Raw genomic sequence first — 18,123 nt, 5'->3', positions numbered from 1 at the left:
AAAATGTATGTTTACTCAACCTTTTTTTATTGATTAATTCAACTAAAATGTTTTAATTAGGGGTTTCAGTTTTAAAGGTTACTAGAAATTACAGTGGAACAGTTACAAAATGTTATAGCAAGGATTTAAAAAAAAAAAAAAAAAAAAAAAAAAAATGAACACATTGTATCATCTGCATCAACAATTAATTTCGAATTTCTTCAAAATAAAAAAAATATTAAAGTCTTTGTAACTTTAATGTCTTTAATTCACCTTTAGTTTTGAAACTACACATACAGTCAAAGTAGAAACAGTGGAGCATTCTTGCTACTTGCCAGTGTTTCAGCTGGTAAAGTGATAGTTCACCAAAAATGAAAAATCTGTTATCACCCTCATGTTGTTCCAATCCTGTATGATTTTATTTGTTCTGCTGAACACAAAAATAAGATATTTGGATGAATGTTTGTAACAAAGCAGATAGAGCAACCATTTGTATTTTCCCCCCTACTATGGTAGTGAATTGTTGCTCTATCTGCTTGGTTACAGACAGTCTTCCAAAGATCTTTTGTTTTCAGCAGAACAAAGAAACTCATACAGGTTTGGAACATGAGGGTAAATGACAGAATTTTCATTTTTGAGTGAACTATCCCATTAAGAAGAACTGACTGGCTAGGATGAGAAACTTTGCAATGACGACAGAGGAAACATCAATGGATATCTTGGTTTTAATGGATAAAAAAAAAAACATTTATGTTTTTAAACAGCATGCCCTTTAAACATTTTATCAATATTAAGAATTTACTTGCATTTGTGACTAAACTAAAGTATTTTAAACCTATATTGCAACATGCATGGCTTTCTTTCTTTTACGCTGTTTAGAATTTGTCCAGCTTAAAAAAAAAAAAAAAAAACATTTTATCATAGTATTCATGCTTGTCGGTCTCCTAACATTACGGGACAATTTCAAAAGTTGGAACACAGAAAATCACGGTCAACACAACCACGTAACCCTACCGTACATTTGGCGTACATTACACGAGTCATGTTTCAGTAAATTTCCTCTAATAAAAATCCCCACATTGTTCTATAGCTATTGAGAGAAAGGCTGTGACCAAGCGGCAACCTCCCGCGATCTCTCTTGAAGCCAGTATGGAAGTAATGTAAACTGCAATTCCTAAACTGGCCACTAAGGACAGGCTCTAGAATGGAGCATTGAGGCCCATGTTAAAATTCCCAACTTCACTGCATTAAAAAAAAAAAAAAAAAAAAAAAAAAGTTTTCGGCCTATAAGGCTAATTTTGCCCTTCATGACTCTGAGGGGGGTGTTTTTTTTTTTTTAATAACTCATTTACATTATATAAAACCTTAAAGTTCTGCATAATTAAGGGCCTGGTTACTTTGAATGACAGGTGGATAGCCATTTATCCACGTCTATAGTCATTGCGTCACATAAGCTCTGCCCACATCCCACCTCTTTGCCCATTTTCTGTTATCCGGGTGTGACCAAGGTGGCAACGGCCAGCTCACCCCTACTTCACGCTTCAGAACCAAGGGGGTAATCAAGGAGAGAAAAATAAAATAAAAAAAGACTAATGATTGAGTCATAACCAATGCGACTGTCGCATAGAGAAATTACCATGTAGACAGGAGGAGATGCTCACAGGCAATCTTTTACTGTCTATGAGGCAGTCAGGGGGACGTGGAGACATAAAGTCAAAGGAAAAGAATGGGGAGAAGCCCATAGTGAGCCAAAAGCAACGGGACAACATTTAAACAACGGGATTCAGATTTCACCACAAAGTCAAACGAGCTCTTGTACGTATTCATTAAAATTAGGCAGATGCAACAATTACCTACATATGTTAATTAATTATATATATTAAATATGTATACAGGAGTGTTGTAGGATCATCTTCTCATTGTGACGGTCGGGTACGGAAAAGGAGAGAGAGAAGAGAAAGAGTAAAGAGAAAAAAAAAAAAAAAAAAAAAAAAAAAAGAGCTGACTACGCCACCATGGTCACTAGACCAGGGAACTATCCTAATAAGGACACCGGTTCGATTTCCCTGTTGACATACTCAGAGACGTGGAGTTACAAAAATCTTTATTAAGCCAGGATAAAAATGTTAGCGTGAATAACTTGTATCTTGAACACCCAAAAAGGGCGAATCACTGCTGGCACAGACACACCACAAGAGTGACACTGATGATAACTTACAGGGCTCGTGGTTACCAGTAGCAGGATGAGCTAGTGCCACGCAGCGCTAGAGTCGACGATGGTCAGGGAACACCCACACGTGCACAGTTTTCACACATGCACACTCACTGCAACCAAGGGTCAATCACTATAGGTTGTAAACCATGCTCTGTCTCAGAAGGACCCACCACCAAAAGAGCAACTAGCCCTCCTGCTCTGGACCCACAGCACCTGGAACACAAGAAACAAATTACCAAACAAAATTTCGAAAGAATTCAAAAAGGTTCAAGACATAAAGGTGGGTACCCACTTTATAGAAATAAATATACAGACAACAAAATTAATCCAACGTAACAAGAGAAAACCACAAACCACTCAACCTGCAACCATTGGTTTGAAAGAGAATATATGGAGCACTGCCACAGGCCGGGTAAAATTACAGCACTACTACCTGCGCAGTGACACAGCGAAGAGGGTTACATTGGTCAAAATCAAGAAAACAAAAACACTAAAATGAACAACAAAAATGAGAAGCCTACTCCAATCGGGTTCAGTAGTTATTAGAGTGATGCCACATACCTCAAAAAAACAGGATCGCTCATGGCGACATAACCACCAGGGCGGTCAAGAAGTTGTCATTGTGAAATAAAATGAGAACTGTAATTCAAATACATATAACAGAAACATACAATGACCATAACAAAGACAGAAACCCAGTAAAACAAAAACGTCAAAATTACAATTCCAAACAAACTCAATTACCACACACAAAAGTTGTTAACTAAAGCAACTACTAAACTTAACAAAAGAAAACAACGTGCAAGCATGCACCATATGTAAACAAACACACATGGGCATGCGGAGAAGACAAACACCACATTAATGAAACAATATTAAAGTAAATAGGAACAAAACAATAAACTAAAATAGGAACAAGACTAAATAAGAACAAGACAGCAGCAATAAATGTCCTAGGCCAGGCAGCAGTCCTCAAATGCCCTTAAACAGGCAAATTTATTCACCTACAAGAAACTAAATGTGAGCTAAAACATCAAACATGGACACCAAGCCATCATTATACAACGGTCTCACATACCATGCATGCGAAGATCACGGCATTCATCCGGCAGCCACAGATAATGAGATCACAGACGAGCTGCAATACAAAACTCCTCATAACCACACATACTAATAAAATAAATACAGCCCCAAAGCAGGAATAAACCTACCATGAAGTCAAGCAGCAATTCATCAGCGGCGGTCAGAGCACTACAACGGGCACTGATTGTTAGACGGAGACTCGCAACAGCGAAAGCAAACCTTCTGCACCTTGTGCACTTTATCAGCACAACACGGGTAGCTCTGCACAGCGTGTAACAGTAACAGGTTAACATCATGTTATCCCTAACATAAAAAAATCACAACCGGAAACAGCACTCACCTACAACAGAGGAAACCAGGGCACCTTAAAGACGGTCGCACAATGGCACCACCCTTGGCAGCGCTACAGCCACCCTTATATACTGTTGGAAATGAGCTGCTGATTACCTGAACCTAGGGAAGAGTAATCGATCCCAGAGAGGATGGATATCACCAGATAGTGGTGACACTTCACTACATCATCATAATGCAGATACCATCATAAACAAAACATAGAAAATACATATAATTTCACAAATGTTGTTCTGATATAGGCTATTATCAAATGTTTCTAACAGCCCATTTTAACAGCACAAACAAAAATATATTTACTGCAGTAAAATATTGTATGTAAAATGTTGTGTTGGCCTTAATAGCCTACTTTTATAAAATATTGTGTGGATTTGCATTTTTTAGTCCAGTCAACATTTGCAATTCTAAATGTTAACTGGATTTAAAAATAAAAATCAACTTAATGTTTTTCAAATATATTTCTGCAGACTTAATATAATATGTATTCTTAACTAAGCACAAGTAAGAAAATTAGTTCAACATATATTTGTTTGCTCTTCCAACATTTTATTAATTGCCGTTTTTAGAGTGTAATCGTCATGTGACTTATCAATGTAATAATTTTGATTCCTCAATGGATTCAATCCAAATCCACGCCCAATTCACATCACTTGTAAAACTGCAGTTCCTTTTAGTAAGGGCAGTGCAACTTTGAAAGATTTCATACTGGGTAAAGTCATCCAATGTCAACTTTCAAGAAGTGACAGACAGAGACTATACTTTTGAGAAACACTTTATGCAATTTGACTGCCTACAGCTGACGATGAATTGTTCAAAGTACTGTTGTTTACTCACCATTGTTTTTGCACTTTGACAAATAAATTACAAGGATTCACATTTTTCTTGCAGATTCAGTCTGGTGACTGAAATACCAATAGGAATCCAAAGTTTGTTTATCTCTATATGCTGAACAAACCTTACGCAAATACCTTTTTGACACTTTGTCTGAAAAGTAATACACAATCTCCAAATCAATCAAATGACAAACTATAAACAAGCAATAAACTAAAGGGAATGAATTCTTTCAGAATGCACTGTTTTCTTGACTTTCATTTCTTTCTCAGGTAAATGCATTTATTCATATGATTTTTTATTTATTTTGGAAATGCAAAATTGGGAAGACAGTGAAATCAAATAGAGGGATGTATTATGCATTTACAGCAAGAAACCATTTAAGAATAATGGGGAAAGCAGTGGTAAATATCGCTTTACATTTACATTATATATCTAATATAAGCGCTTGAAATGAAAAGTAATAACAATGTTTCTAATTTTCATGAAAATGCAACAGATTAGCTGTCATTTTAATGGAACATTTCAGTTCATGTTCAGTCTCCTGAGTAAATTTAGTGACTGAAGTTAGATTAAATAATTGCAAATGTGATAGCAGTGGCTTTATTTGAAAGCGCAAAATCTGTGCTTTTTTCTGTCATTGTCATATTCGTTTGATCGTCTTTCTTATATTCATACTTCACTGACTGCGGAATGACATTTTAGGATGCCAATTCTAATCTTTTGAAGAGCTTATATAAATAGATTTGCATTTGCACACAACAGAAAACACTGCTTAAAAATTTAAATGCATTATATAAAATGTCTGCTTTCATTTATGTTTATTTCATTCATAAAGTTATAGGCATGCATATTAATTATTGATATACATAATGTAAATAATATAAATGCTTTGAGTGATTTGTTTTCATATCCACATTGATATTATTAGAGCATTGTTCCACGTGAAGTTCATTAAAGTTTGTAAAGTTCATTGATGAAATAAAAAATAAGCTTTAGAAGACCTGTTAGTGACATCAAACCAAAATTTAAAGGCAAACCCATAACTCATGTATTGCCTTATGCGAGTCACCTGGCACCATCCTCAGACCGACTCATGCTGTCAGCCTCACAAAGCAGTCCAAACTTTTACAGGAGTGCTGAGGAAACACATACGTAGTATGATGAGTGCTGGCAAACCACAACAAGACACAACAGCTGCTAAACATATTTCTAGTCTAAAATGATATTGCTTGTCAATAGAGACAATCCCAGCAAAACAGCACCAATAGCAGGACGCTGGTTTGTTTGCTTCTTTGTTTGTTTTTTTGTTTTTTTAATAAATCAATTTGTCCTGTTTACTGTCAAGTTTTGATTTATGTATTGAGCGACTCTGAATCATTCAAAGTGCAATACACAACTACTGGTCCGCTTTTCAACAGAAAATAATGTGATTCAATTTAGCGACTCCATTACGGCGCATAACAATGCACAGAGCTAAAAAAATGAATTATGGCCTAAAACATCGGCCCATTTAATCAGCTTATTCAAATACACAGAAGTACCAATGTGTGCAAAGTTTCTCTTATTTGAGAAGAAATAAACACACAAGAATAGAAATCATAAGTGAATATCCAGTAGTATGAGTGGGATTTAAAGGGAAAGACAGCCCCAACGTGAACCAATGTTGCTTTGGGTTCCGCTGATTTTTATTATATGTATATATGGATAAGTTGTAACATTCTTCAAAATATTATCCTTTGTGTTTCACATAAAAATAAATTCGGTCTCACTTTGGGAAATATTCACCATTAACTAGGACTTTAGCCTCAATAAACTCCTAATTTACAGCTTATTAATACTTACTATAATAATAGTTAGTAAGGTAGTAGTTTTTAGTGGTTAAGATCAAGGGATGTAAAATATGTTCATGCAGAATTAGGCATTAATATGGGATTTATAAGTATAATATGCTGCTAAGCAAGATAAGTGACTTGGTAATGTAAGAATTGGTCCCCAAACTAAAGTGTTACCAGAAATGCATACAATTTTGGAACAATATGTAAATGATGACAGAACTTTAATTTTTGGATGAAATGTCCCTTTAATATAGTGGGGTTCAAGTGATTGTAGCTGAAACAGAACCTCAACCTAAATATCATCATTAGGGTTTATTTTTTGACATGCAGTCACTGAAAAAAAACTACCAAGCCTCCAGCTTTTCTGTCTAAGCGAGAAGAAACTCTTGAAATCAATACTTTTTGAAGCTGTGAATGAAGAAGATTGCAGAGCATTGAGAGACGCTCACTTGCAATAATTATTCAGTTCATGGGGAAAAGGTGAATGGCATTTAAGAGGCTTCCCGCTCGTCCTGAAATCTCACCCCACTCTAGATTCTGTCCAAGCAATTAAACCAGTCACTCCAACCAACAGGGAAGGCATTGACAACCCGTAATTATTTGAGCAGACTACACTTTGAAGAGACTCGTTCGTTTTAACATCGACCGCCAGATTCGGCGAGTGACAGCACAGAAGATGGACTCACAACTGATTAATGGGTCAGGTAAAGAATGCGAGAGTCACCACGCAGTCAGATCGCTCTTTGAAGTACAAATTTTCTCATCATCATCTCCATCATGGCTGGATGACCCTTACTCATTGCCTCTAACCGTTCGTTTTTAACCCCACTCCAGCTCATAAAATAGTATGGCTTTCGGGGTGTCTGTAATGCTTCACTTGAAACATATGAAACGGCTCCAGGAGTCTTTATGGAAGTGGCAACCTCTCCATTTCATATCCGTAAAAGCGTTTCAGTTTTTCTATAGAGTGTCAGCTGACCGTTAGACTGTAAGGCTATAGGATTAGGGTCATGATTAGAAGAATAAGTTGACATGTATTTTTAAAGTTAATCACAGTCAGTAGAATATAAAAGTGTTTAGCTGTAATTTGTTTTAGTTTTTTATACTAAAGTTTATTTATACTTTAGTACACTCAAAATATATGTACACTCTAGTGAATTTACTTTAAAAGGATGCATCAATGGTTGGACACAACTATATTGAGCAATTTTTACAAATACAAACTCCGTTATATGAACAAAATAAATTCAAGTAAAGCTGACACAATATCTTTGAGTAAATACAAATACAAACAAAGTAAATACAAACAAATACAAATTTGGGCCCCACTTTATATTAGGTGGCCTTAACTACTATGTATTTACATTAATTAATAAGTACAGTGTACTTACTGTGTTCATATTGTATTGGAAAACACGTTAGCTGATATTGAGGGGGGAAAGGGGTAGAGTTAGGGACTCTGTGTGGTATGGGTCAGTTTAAGGGTAAATAATTATAATATAATAATTTAATTACATAAATTAATAAAGATGTAATTACATGCAGGTATTTTTTACAAAATATAAGTACAATTTAAAAACCTGTATGTACACAATAAGTGCATCATCAAATGATTAATTAAAATGTTAGGACATAGTAGTTAAGGCCACCTAATATAAAGTGGCTCCATAGTTTATTATGTAAGGTGAACACATTTATCAGTTTACTTTACCTTTAAAACTTTTAAATATCAAAAAGCATATTTTTTATAGAAATTAAATACAAGAATAACTCATTGGACAAACTCAAATTTAACTGAGAGCAGGAATTCCAGCCAATTAATTTGTGTAGAAGTTGCCACAGCCTAAACATAGGCACCATTCTTCTGCATTATGGTAACCTCAAAATTACAGAAACTCCTCATTGTCCAACATAACGGAACAAAAAAAAACTAACAAAAACTAACAAAATGTTTCCCTTCACTGAAAAACACATAAAATAACACTTTAATCCCTAAATTTACTCTCCTAACACAGTCCCATGCAAAGCATGCTGGGTACTCCATATCCACTGACCAGTTAGTTATGTCAGCACAACATTTATTATGAAGTTTTAACACAAATGAATAAAGTAAACTTGAGTTTTAAATATATTAGGTTGATTAAACACAAAATAACGCATTAATTTCAATTAATTAATCTGAGAAAAAATAATGTGTTAAAAAAATAACGCAGATTAATCCATTTCGTATTGAGCTTTGACCCTGAGCAGTTCTCGCCATCATTCAACTGTAAAATGAAGGAAGGAGATGAGAACGTGCTGTCTGGATCATTGATTGGAACATTTACTTATAGAAGAAAAAAAAAACGGCTTGATTGAAGTGTTGATAAACGTACCAAATGCAAAGCATCCAGGAGTTAACGTTTATTCGGAGGTACGACCTAACGTCCCGTGATAACAACTCTAGCAGTCAACGTCATCTTCAAACCGCACTGTAAGTAAAAACTGCTTGGGACAAACGCTGTCAAGATGAGATGTAATTATGGCTGTGCCATTATTTCAACATTATCTTCATGTCTTGTTGCGAAAAATAAAAAGTTTAACAACTCAGGAAAATTAACTTTCCTCTCTTGTCAACAAGCCTGGTGTTAAGTCACAGACACGCCAGGCTCCAGCATTGGATGAGACTCATTTACTGGTTCTTGAGGAATCCACCGCTGACGTGGTACTAGGGCGTCCGTGGTACTAGGGCGTCCGTGGTTGGAGCAGCACAGTCCAGTCATCTCGTGGAAGTCCGGTGAGGTCCTCAAATGGGGATGAAAATTGTTTTAATGGATGTCTTTCTGCTCTGCCTGTCCCCATTACATCTCATTCCAGAAAGATCGCTGTTTTGTGCCACCTCTGTAGAAAGCCCCGTGGATCAGCGATCTGTTCACATTCCCGATTGTTATTCTGATTTCCAGGACGTCTTCTGCCCTCACCGGGCTTCCAAGCTACCTCGCCACCGGCCATGGGACTGCGCCATTGACCTGCTTCCGAGTGAGCCAGTGCCCAGGGGAAAGATTTATCCCCTTTGCCTACTGGAGGAGAAGGCCATGGAGAATTACATCCAGGAAGCACTCGACCAGGGCTACATTCGACCATCCACGTCCCCTGCTGCTTCCAGCTTCTTCTTCGTGGCCAAGAAGGACGGAGGCTTGCTGCCCTGCATCAATTACCGAGCCCTAAAAAAAAAATCACAGTTAAATTCAGATATCCCCTTCCTCTCGTCCCATCCGCGCTAGAACATCTCCCTGGTGCCACTGTATTCACCAAGTTGGACCTCCGCAGCGCGTACAACCTCATCTGGATACATGAGGGGGACGAGTGGAAGACTGCCTTTGTGACCCCCACCGGCCACTACGAATACTTAGTAATGCCTTATGGCCTGGCAAACGCCCCCTCCGTATTCCAGGATTTCATCCATGAGATGCTCCGGGAGTTCCTTCACCGCTCAGTATTGGTATACATCGATGACATCTTAATCTACTCCCGGAGCCTGGCCGAACATCGCCGTCGAGTTGCGGAGGTCCTGCAATGCTTGAGGGAGTTTCAGCTCTACCTCCAAGCCGAGAAATGCTCCTTCCATCAGCCCTCAGTGCAGTTCCTTGGATACTCCATCGATAGCAGTGGCATCCGGATAGACGAGGGGAAGGTGGACGCAGTACAGACCTGGCCCACACCTTAACCATAAAGGAGCTCCAGCAATTTCTCGGTTTCGCTAACTTCTATCGTCGATTCATCAAGAACTACAGCATCATCACCAGTCCTCTCACCTCCTGCGCAGTAAGCCCAAGTCTCTATCCTGTACTTCAGCGGCCACGGAAGCCTTCACCACTGCTCCCCTCCTGGTACATCCCGACCCCAGCAAGCCTTTCATCGTGGAAGTGGACGCCTCCACCACCAGAGCCAGTGTTGTCGCAGCAGCAGGGTACGCCCAGTAAGCTCTACCCATGCGCCTTCTTCTCCTGGAAGTTCAGCCCGGCAGAGGTCGACTACGATATTGGGAATCGGGAGTTACTGGCCATCAAGCTCGCCCTTGAGGAGTGGAGGCATTGGTTGGAGGGTGCTTAACACCAGGTCCTAGTCCTCACTGATCACAAAAACCTAGAATAGCTGAGAGACGCCAAGCGACTGAATCCACTCCAAGCCTGGTGGGCGCTCTTCTTTACCCGATTTAACTTTACCATCTCCTACCATCCAGGTCCCAAGAATGTGAAGGCGGATGCTGTCTCCCACATGCATAATTCCGAGGAGCATCCTGAACACACTGCACCCATCCTACCCAGCTCACTGTTCATGAGTCCCATTCCCTGGACTGAGGAAACCCTGCCCTCCTCCAATGCCTCCACCAACGCCCCGCCGGGCTGTCCCCCCGATCTCCAGTACATCCCACGAGCACGGCGCACCCCACTCGTTCACTCCGCTCACACTTCATTGGGCACTGGCCACCCAGTGGTCAATGAATCCATCTTGTTGCTACAAGATCGCTTCTGGTGGCCCAACATGGGAGGAGATGTCAGAAGGTACGTGAGAGGGTGTCGGGAGTGCGCCATGTCCAAGAGCTCCCGGCACCTCCCTGCAGGAAAACTCCTCACGCTGCCCGTTCTCAATCGTCCATGGTCACACCTAGGAGTGGATTTCATCATCGACCTTCCCGTCTCCGATGGTAATACCTGCATTCTAGTGGTGGTTGACGATTTTTCTAAGTCCTGTCGTCTGATCGCTCTGAGGGGCCTGCCTACAGCCCTAGAGACAGCAGAGGTGCTATTCAACGCCATCTTCCGGTATTATGGGATTCCTGAAGACATAGTGTCGGATCGAGGCCCACAGTTCACTTCCCGGGTATGGAAGGCATTCTTCACGCTCCTAGGTGTGACCGTGAGTCTGTCTTCCGGATACTACACACAGACCAACGGGCAGACGGAGAGGAAGATCCAGGAGATAGGACGCTTCCTCCGTACCTTCTGCCATGGTCACCAGGACTCCTGGAACCAGTTCCTGGGTTCGGCTACTAACCTCCCCTGTTTCCCTGGTCCGGATATCCTTCAGACGTACTGGCCGTTGACTACTGGTTCAGGGAGAGCGAGAGGGTCTGGGACTCCGCACACCATCAGCTTCAGCGAGCCTTACATAGGCACAAGATGGCAGCCGACCTCCGGAGATCCGACACTCCCACCATCCAGCCGGGACAGAAGGTCTGGCTGTCCACCAGGGACATCAGGATGCGCCTACCGTGCAAGAAGCTGAGTCCCAGGTTCATTGGCCCCTAAAAGATCGTGAAGCAGGTCAACCCAGTCACTTATTAACTCCAGCTTCCCTCTCACTTGCGCATCCACCCCACATTCCATGTCTCCCTCCTCAAACCACACTTCAGTTCTGTTCTTCCCTCCACAGAGCCTGGCGTGACCGAGGAGAACCCCCTCCCACTCATCGTGGAGGAAGGGTAGGCCTATACAGTGAAGGAGATTCTGGACTCCCGGCGCCGGGGGGTAATGTCACAGACATGCCAGGCCCCAACGTCACCCAATCACTGCGCACACCCTCTCCTAAGTTCTGATCACACATACTTGACATTCATCACCACCCCAATCTACCACAGCACAAAAGACACACACACACCTTCAGTCACTGTCCGGTCTCGTCTATGAGAAGGTACCAACACTCTTTGCTTTACCTCAGGACTCACTCGAAGCATCCCAGTGATCTTTCAAATCTCTTGTCAGAATCTCCTCGTATCTCTGTGTCCAAGTGTGTGTGTCTCCAGCGAACTCTCCAGCGATCTCCCCAGAGTCATCTCCAGCATCTCTCTCCAGCGATCTCTCCAGCGATTCCCACATCCCTCACGAAGACTCCCATTCACCTGTCCACCTGCACTTCACTTCAGTCACACTCTCTGGTGCTCAATAAATGCAGTTTGCAGGTGGAGGCGTCCCATATATTACTATATATTACCGTATTACTAACATTACTATTACACCATATATATTTTATATATTACTGTCTATGCATATATTACCGTCTATGCTCACATCACAGAAGGACGTACACAGTAAACGGATCAAGTCGTTTACATGGTGGAATATTTCGTTTGATCGGTTCATGGAAAGGTTTATCCCATCCTACCCCTCTCAAACTGATTACAATTTCGGTTTGGGCATTTTTTCCAGTTTCCTTGTGTGAAAAAAAACTGTAAATGAATACATACATGTGGTACATACATAAATACAACTGTAGCTACATACATACATCTTCTTCTTGAAGCACTTTTGAATTTATTTCCTCACCATACTAGGTCATATTGTTGATTGTTATGGCCAATATTTAAACAGTGAAAATTATAATAAAAGAGTTTTTGAACTTTAAATGTCACTAATGCTAATAATTCATTGATTCATTTAAATTTGAATATTTAATATACTTATACTTTTTTACTTACTTGAGTACTTATACTTACTATATATATATATATATATATATATATATATATATATATATATATATATATATATATATATATATATATATATATATATTCTTTTTTGTGTAGGTGTGCATTGACAGAATTTTCTTTTTCAGAATTTACAGAATCTACAGAAGACAAGAGTGTCATTATTCAGCTCAACTTAAATTATAAATGGACAGACATCACTTACACGCTTAATCCTGCATCATTGATCTTTTCACAGAAGACTGGTGATGTTTGACATTCTGCCATCTCTAGTGTGTGATCAGATGATCAATATTTCATGGACGTGTCTGTGGGTAGTATCGACATGTATGCAGGCGCTTGAACTTGCCCTGAGGCAAGAAGCTGGACCAGGTAAAGCACTGTAAACAGGAGGCCCACAGAGAACCAAGAAAATCAAGTGCTGAGCAGTCCAAAGACCTGCACTCACCAAGTCGGTTTTATTTACCCACATATGTTTTGAGCCCAATGTGTGCATCGATACAGATAGACACATTCAGTTGTTGACAGGGAAACCAACCTTCCCCAACCAAAAGTGAATTATTTAGTAATGTTTGTGGAAATAAAAATAAAAAACATGAAAAACATAAAACACGAAAAAAGGTAAAGGAAAGGAAAGGAAAGGAAAGGAAAGGAAAGAAAAGGAAAGGAAAGGAAAGGAAAGGAAAGGAAAGGAAAGGAAAGGAAAGGAAAGGAAAGGAAAGGAAAGGAAAATATTATACTGAAATTACATTTCATGTTAATTCAAATGAAGCAGAAATCTGCAAAATATGCATAACCTCTTATTCTTTTTGAATTTCTGTTTAATTTTCTTGGCAAAGAGCATTACAGTGCTTCTGGAGATACATTTGAATGTCTGCTAATCTGTACAGTGTGTGCAGTTGCCCCCGACCAAAAAAATAAATGATATTAAAAGAAAAAAAAAGAAAGAAAGAGGGAAAAAAAAGAAAGAAAGAAAAGACCCAGCAGGCTAATTCAGGTTAACTATGGCTTGGCTAGCTGCTGTGAGATTGTGAATATTTAATTATTTTTTAAATAGTTAAATTATAACTTTTAAACTGCTTCTTTTTTCACCATCAATTCTCTTTCCCCTTTAATTATTAATTTTAATGCGTAAAGTATTGATGGCCTCCTGCCAAAAGGATCGCCATGTTCTGCATATATGTAACTCAGAATGTATGTATCATAGAGGCTATATGTTATAAACATTATTTTTTTATCTGAATATATCTGAATGTACTTCTTGGCCTCATTGCTGGCATCTCTCAAAAGCTAACAATGAAAAATGGTTTAAAATTGTTGGTAAACACTGAGTTTTGAATTCATTTTGAATTAGTTAATAGTCATGTGCCTTAACACATGAAGTTAATTCATTTTAAAAATTAAATAACAAAAAATTATCCAACCCGATCTCAATGATAGAAAAAAGACTTTATTTTGATGGTCCACTTTAAACCTTCCACTGTCTTTGCAACTACATTTAGTTTCAAATTATTTAATTGAAAGGTAGTTGCAAAGTTACTTAGTTATTATGTCTAAATATTGACAATTTACGAGGTGATTCAGAAGTGAATTTTAATCATAAATGTCTATACCTAAATTTGAGTGCTATTGGGGTGCAAACAGATTGTATAAAAACATACAAACAAAATTTTACAAACTCTCCAAAATGTAAAATACTAATAGATTGCAATGGCAGTGTGTTGATTTATTTCATGAGGAGTAGGTGACAACAAACAGGACCAAATAAAAATGCCTTTCTCCTCCCTAGAACTACCCCGAGCATTTTACTGTAAGAGAAATGATAAGCTTCTAGAAGACCTGCTCTCTGCCAGAATGCATTTAATTCAGACCTTGAGCTGATCGATTCGACAGCAGTGGTGTATTGTGACCTGGTCCAGAGCAGTAACATTCTCAGCTTCATTCATCCAACTATTTATCACAAGGGTGAAGTATACACCCCTCACCCCTCCCTCCTTTCAGGTTCACCTAGTGTGTGGCAAGAACAGGAGGAGAGGAAAATAAAAAAATGCTAAGGAAAAGGCTATCTGTGTTCGATTCCTCACCTTAGTATTGAAGAAGTACCCATCATGTGTCATATGGGTATTTGCTTTGCAACATGAGAGTTCATTGATCCAGAGGAGGCTGCCTTCATTCCAGCCCTGCAGAGCGGCAGGATTGTTTGTCGTTGGCTGGGACCTGATCCTGGTGGGTGGGAAGAGCCCTCAGTCTACAATAGCGGGTCCAGGGGAGAACATTTCAGAGAACACCACAGGCTTAAATGAGAAGCTGTCAACAACAGTTGGTTACTCCATTATGTTTTTGTTAACTACAAACCAAGCCCATCTGTCTGAAACAGTTAGACCTGGAAATAACAGCTATTATAGGGTTAGCATGCAGGACTCTAATACGTAAACACCTGAATTACTCTAATAACAAAAGCTAGATTTAGATGTTATGCAAACTATAGGGATGTGCTCAAATCCGAATAACTACTATGACTTAAAAGTGAATAGCACATTATATTAAATAAACCAAATTTAATCATTTGTTTTAGACATATATTTAACCATTATTTTAAAGCAAAATCTGTAAAACTATATAAAAAATAGCATGTTTTAGTAAAATTTGTCATATAAGGTTTAAATCTCATCAAAAATATAGCATGTCCCCACTTATACCTACAGTAGTGGATGTCATTTTTATTTGATGCCTTTATTGTCTTCATGTATACAACAAAAATGTGCATAAATATTATGGTAACACTTTACAATACAGGTGCACTAAAATGCATTAATTCATGCTCAATTAATGCACAGAAAATCATGATTTAATGTATTACTAATGGTGAACTAACCCATTTATTAATGATCACTGCATAAGCAACTAATGACGATTCTACATGATTAATAAATGAAGTAATCATTAAATTGTTATTAGTTAAATATGTCATAATGTATTCATTCCTTAATAACATATTATATTAACTAATAATGTAAATTAACATGTTAATTGCCACAAGGGGTCAAAGCATGCATTTCAACTTCCAGTTGTCTGCTTTAATTAATCATTAGCTAATCATTTTTAAAGGTGTCAATATTTTATGACTTTACTTATTGGGGCACATGACTATTAACTAATTGATTAACAAATATATAATTAGGGTTATGGGTTTTTAATTAATTTTTAATTAGTTAATAGTCATGTGCCCCAACAAGTAAAGTGTAAAATGTATGGCTTTGACCCCTTGTGGTAATTAAAACATGAATTCACATTATTAGTTAATATAATATGTTATTAATATTTGTTATTAATATTATATTAATATACATATTTAACTAATAACAATGCAATGATTACTTAATCTATTAATCATGTATAATCTTTATTAGATGCTGATGCAGTAATCATTAATAAATGGGTTAGTTCACCATTAATAATACATTAACTCATGATTATCTGTGCATTAGTTAAACATGAATTAATGCATATTAGTGCACCCATAAGTGTTACCAATATTACTTATTAAGTCTTTAGACCTGCAGTCTTTCTTTATAAAGTTACATCAGCAACTATTGACCTGGCAGCATAATACAGTGTTTTTTTTTAAATAGTTTTGTGGATCAGTGTGATTGGGGACCTTGTTTTGGACAATTTTGTCATCTGTATGAGAAAAATGCCAAGGAAAAACATGTTTAGTACATCATTGTTGTGTAAATGTACCCTTAGTTTTTACATATTTACATCTAAGCCTATTCATATTCAATTCCATCCAATTAGATACTATTACTATCTTCCATAAAAATATAGGACAAACATTTGAAGTTGCAAAGTTTTGTTGCAAGGGCAGATATTTATGGTTAGATATTATACTTTCTTTGCTGTGAGATAAATCCGCTGTTGTAGGGACTGTTGAGCTATTTTAAACCTGCAAGTGCTTTAGCCTGACAGACAGAACACAGCCCGCTATCCTCATTAAAATTCTGCACCTCAAGGTGTCTTAATCTACTGATAAGGCAAAGCTCATAATCCATTGAAGGAGATTGTAGGGCTAAAAGTCCTATTTACTGTTGAGGAACCATCTCCTTTACTGTTTCCTGTTTTCTTCCTTTTTCATTTTAAAAGTTGGACTTTTCAAACTTCATATATGATCATGATAGGATTTTCAACAGGGGGTCCAAGATAATACAACACATAAAAAATAAAATAAAAATAAAAATAAACAAATAAACAAATGAAAGAACGAACAAACAAACAAAAAAAACCGAACGGACAAACAAACAAACAAACAAACAAACAAACAAATAAATATACGTAACATAGCACAGCGCTCGTGGCTCGACGAGTTTCAAGATGGCTGCTGTCTGTAAATGCGTAATACACTGTGTTTATAAAGTATCTACTTATTAAACTGTTCGTGCACTTACAAAGTTCTCAATCCTTCGGTTTGCATGTAGGGACCCTCATTATACTACCGTGTTAGTGTGAGGCTGTTAGTGGTATTAGCGATTTAATTTCACTACCCTGTGCCCCACAGACTAGCGTTATAAGCTAATCTGTTTTTAGAGATAAAACTCTTTACATTCGATTTTCATGAAAACGCATCCCAGAGAACGATCTACTCGGTAACCATCTGTTAATAACCCCTAGAGTAATTTCTTACGGGAGTTGTCCTTTAATGGCGATGAAAAGCGAGGTCTGCAAGGAGCGTCTGGAAAATGGCAGTGAATAAGTAGGTCAAGTGCAAATGATGAACACCTGTGTCTGGTTGCAGTGATTGGGGCATAAAAGTGAGAACGGCAAAAAAAAAGAGAAGATAACAGAGAGAAACTGGGAGAGCTGGAAAGCCGAATCAAGATTGCTGTGAACAAGTTACATAGAACGGAGTTATTTTGAGCGTAACTTTATTTTGTTTGTACATTGAGAGTGATACAAATTTTTAAAAATATTTGTCACACTGATCCTGTCTTATTCCCCCTTATTTACAAACATTGTTTGTAACACAATTGTGCCGAAAACCCAGGGTGAATAAGTGCCAGGAAGCAGAACCTGTCAGTGATCACGCATGGACCTCCATCAAGAACAACATCGGGTGCTTGTGGACAATAGAGAGGATCAGGAACAGCGGAATCTCTGGAAAGGGAGGTTCAGACAGAGGGAAAACCATCAGCTGGCCCACACACACAGCTGCCTTTCATCAAAATGGGTGCCCATGATGTTCCAGAGTCGTTCCTGTATTTATTTGAGAGGACCGCACAGGCCAGTGGGTGGGACGAAGACCCGGCCTCATCCCCCTGTTTATGGGGAAGGTGCAAATAGCGGCCGATTCAGAACCTCCT

At 38.4% G+C, this 18,123-nt stretch overlaps 1 long non-coding RNA gene across 1 annotated transcript; it reads right to left on the bottom strand.

The window, feature by feature from the left end:
- Positions 1–2,066: 2,066 nt before the first annotated feature.
- LOC137071855 (uncharacterized) lies at positions 2,067–3,713 on the bottom strand. The gene is made up of 5 exons (XR_010904527.1): positions 3,618–3,713; positions 3,406–3,536; positions 3,273–3,332; positions 2,756–2,833; positions 2,067–2,627 (listed from the first exon to the last, which is right to left on the bottom strand). It is a non-coding gene; the product is annotated as an uncharacterized lncRNA (long non-coding RNA).
- Positions 3,714–18,123: the final 14,410 nt, after the last annotated feature.

The sequence above is a fragment of the Pseudorasbora parva genome, chromosome 3 (genome assembly GCF_024679245.1).
Source record: "Pseudorasbora parva isolate DD20220531a chromosome 3, ASM2467924v1, whole genome shotgun sequence".
Taxonomy (NCBI): domain Eukaryota; kingdom Metazoa; phylum Chordata; class Actinopteri; order Cypriniformes; family Gobionidae; genus Pseudorasbora; species Pseudorasbora parva.
This window is presented reverse-complemented; position numbering and strand designations above follow the sequence as displayed.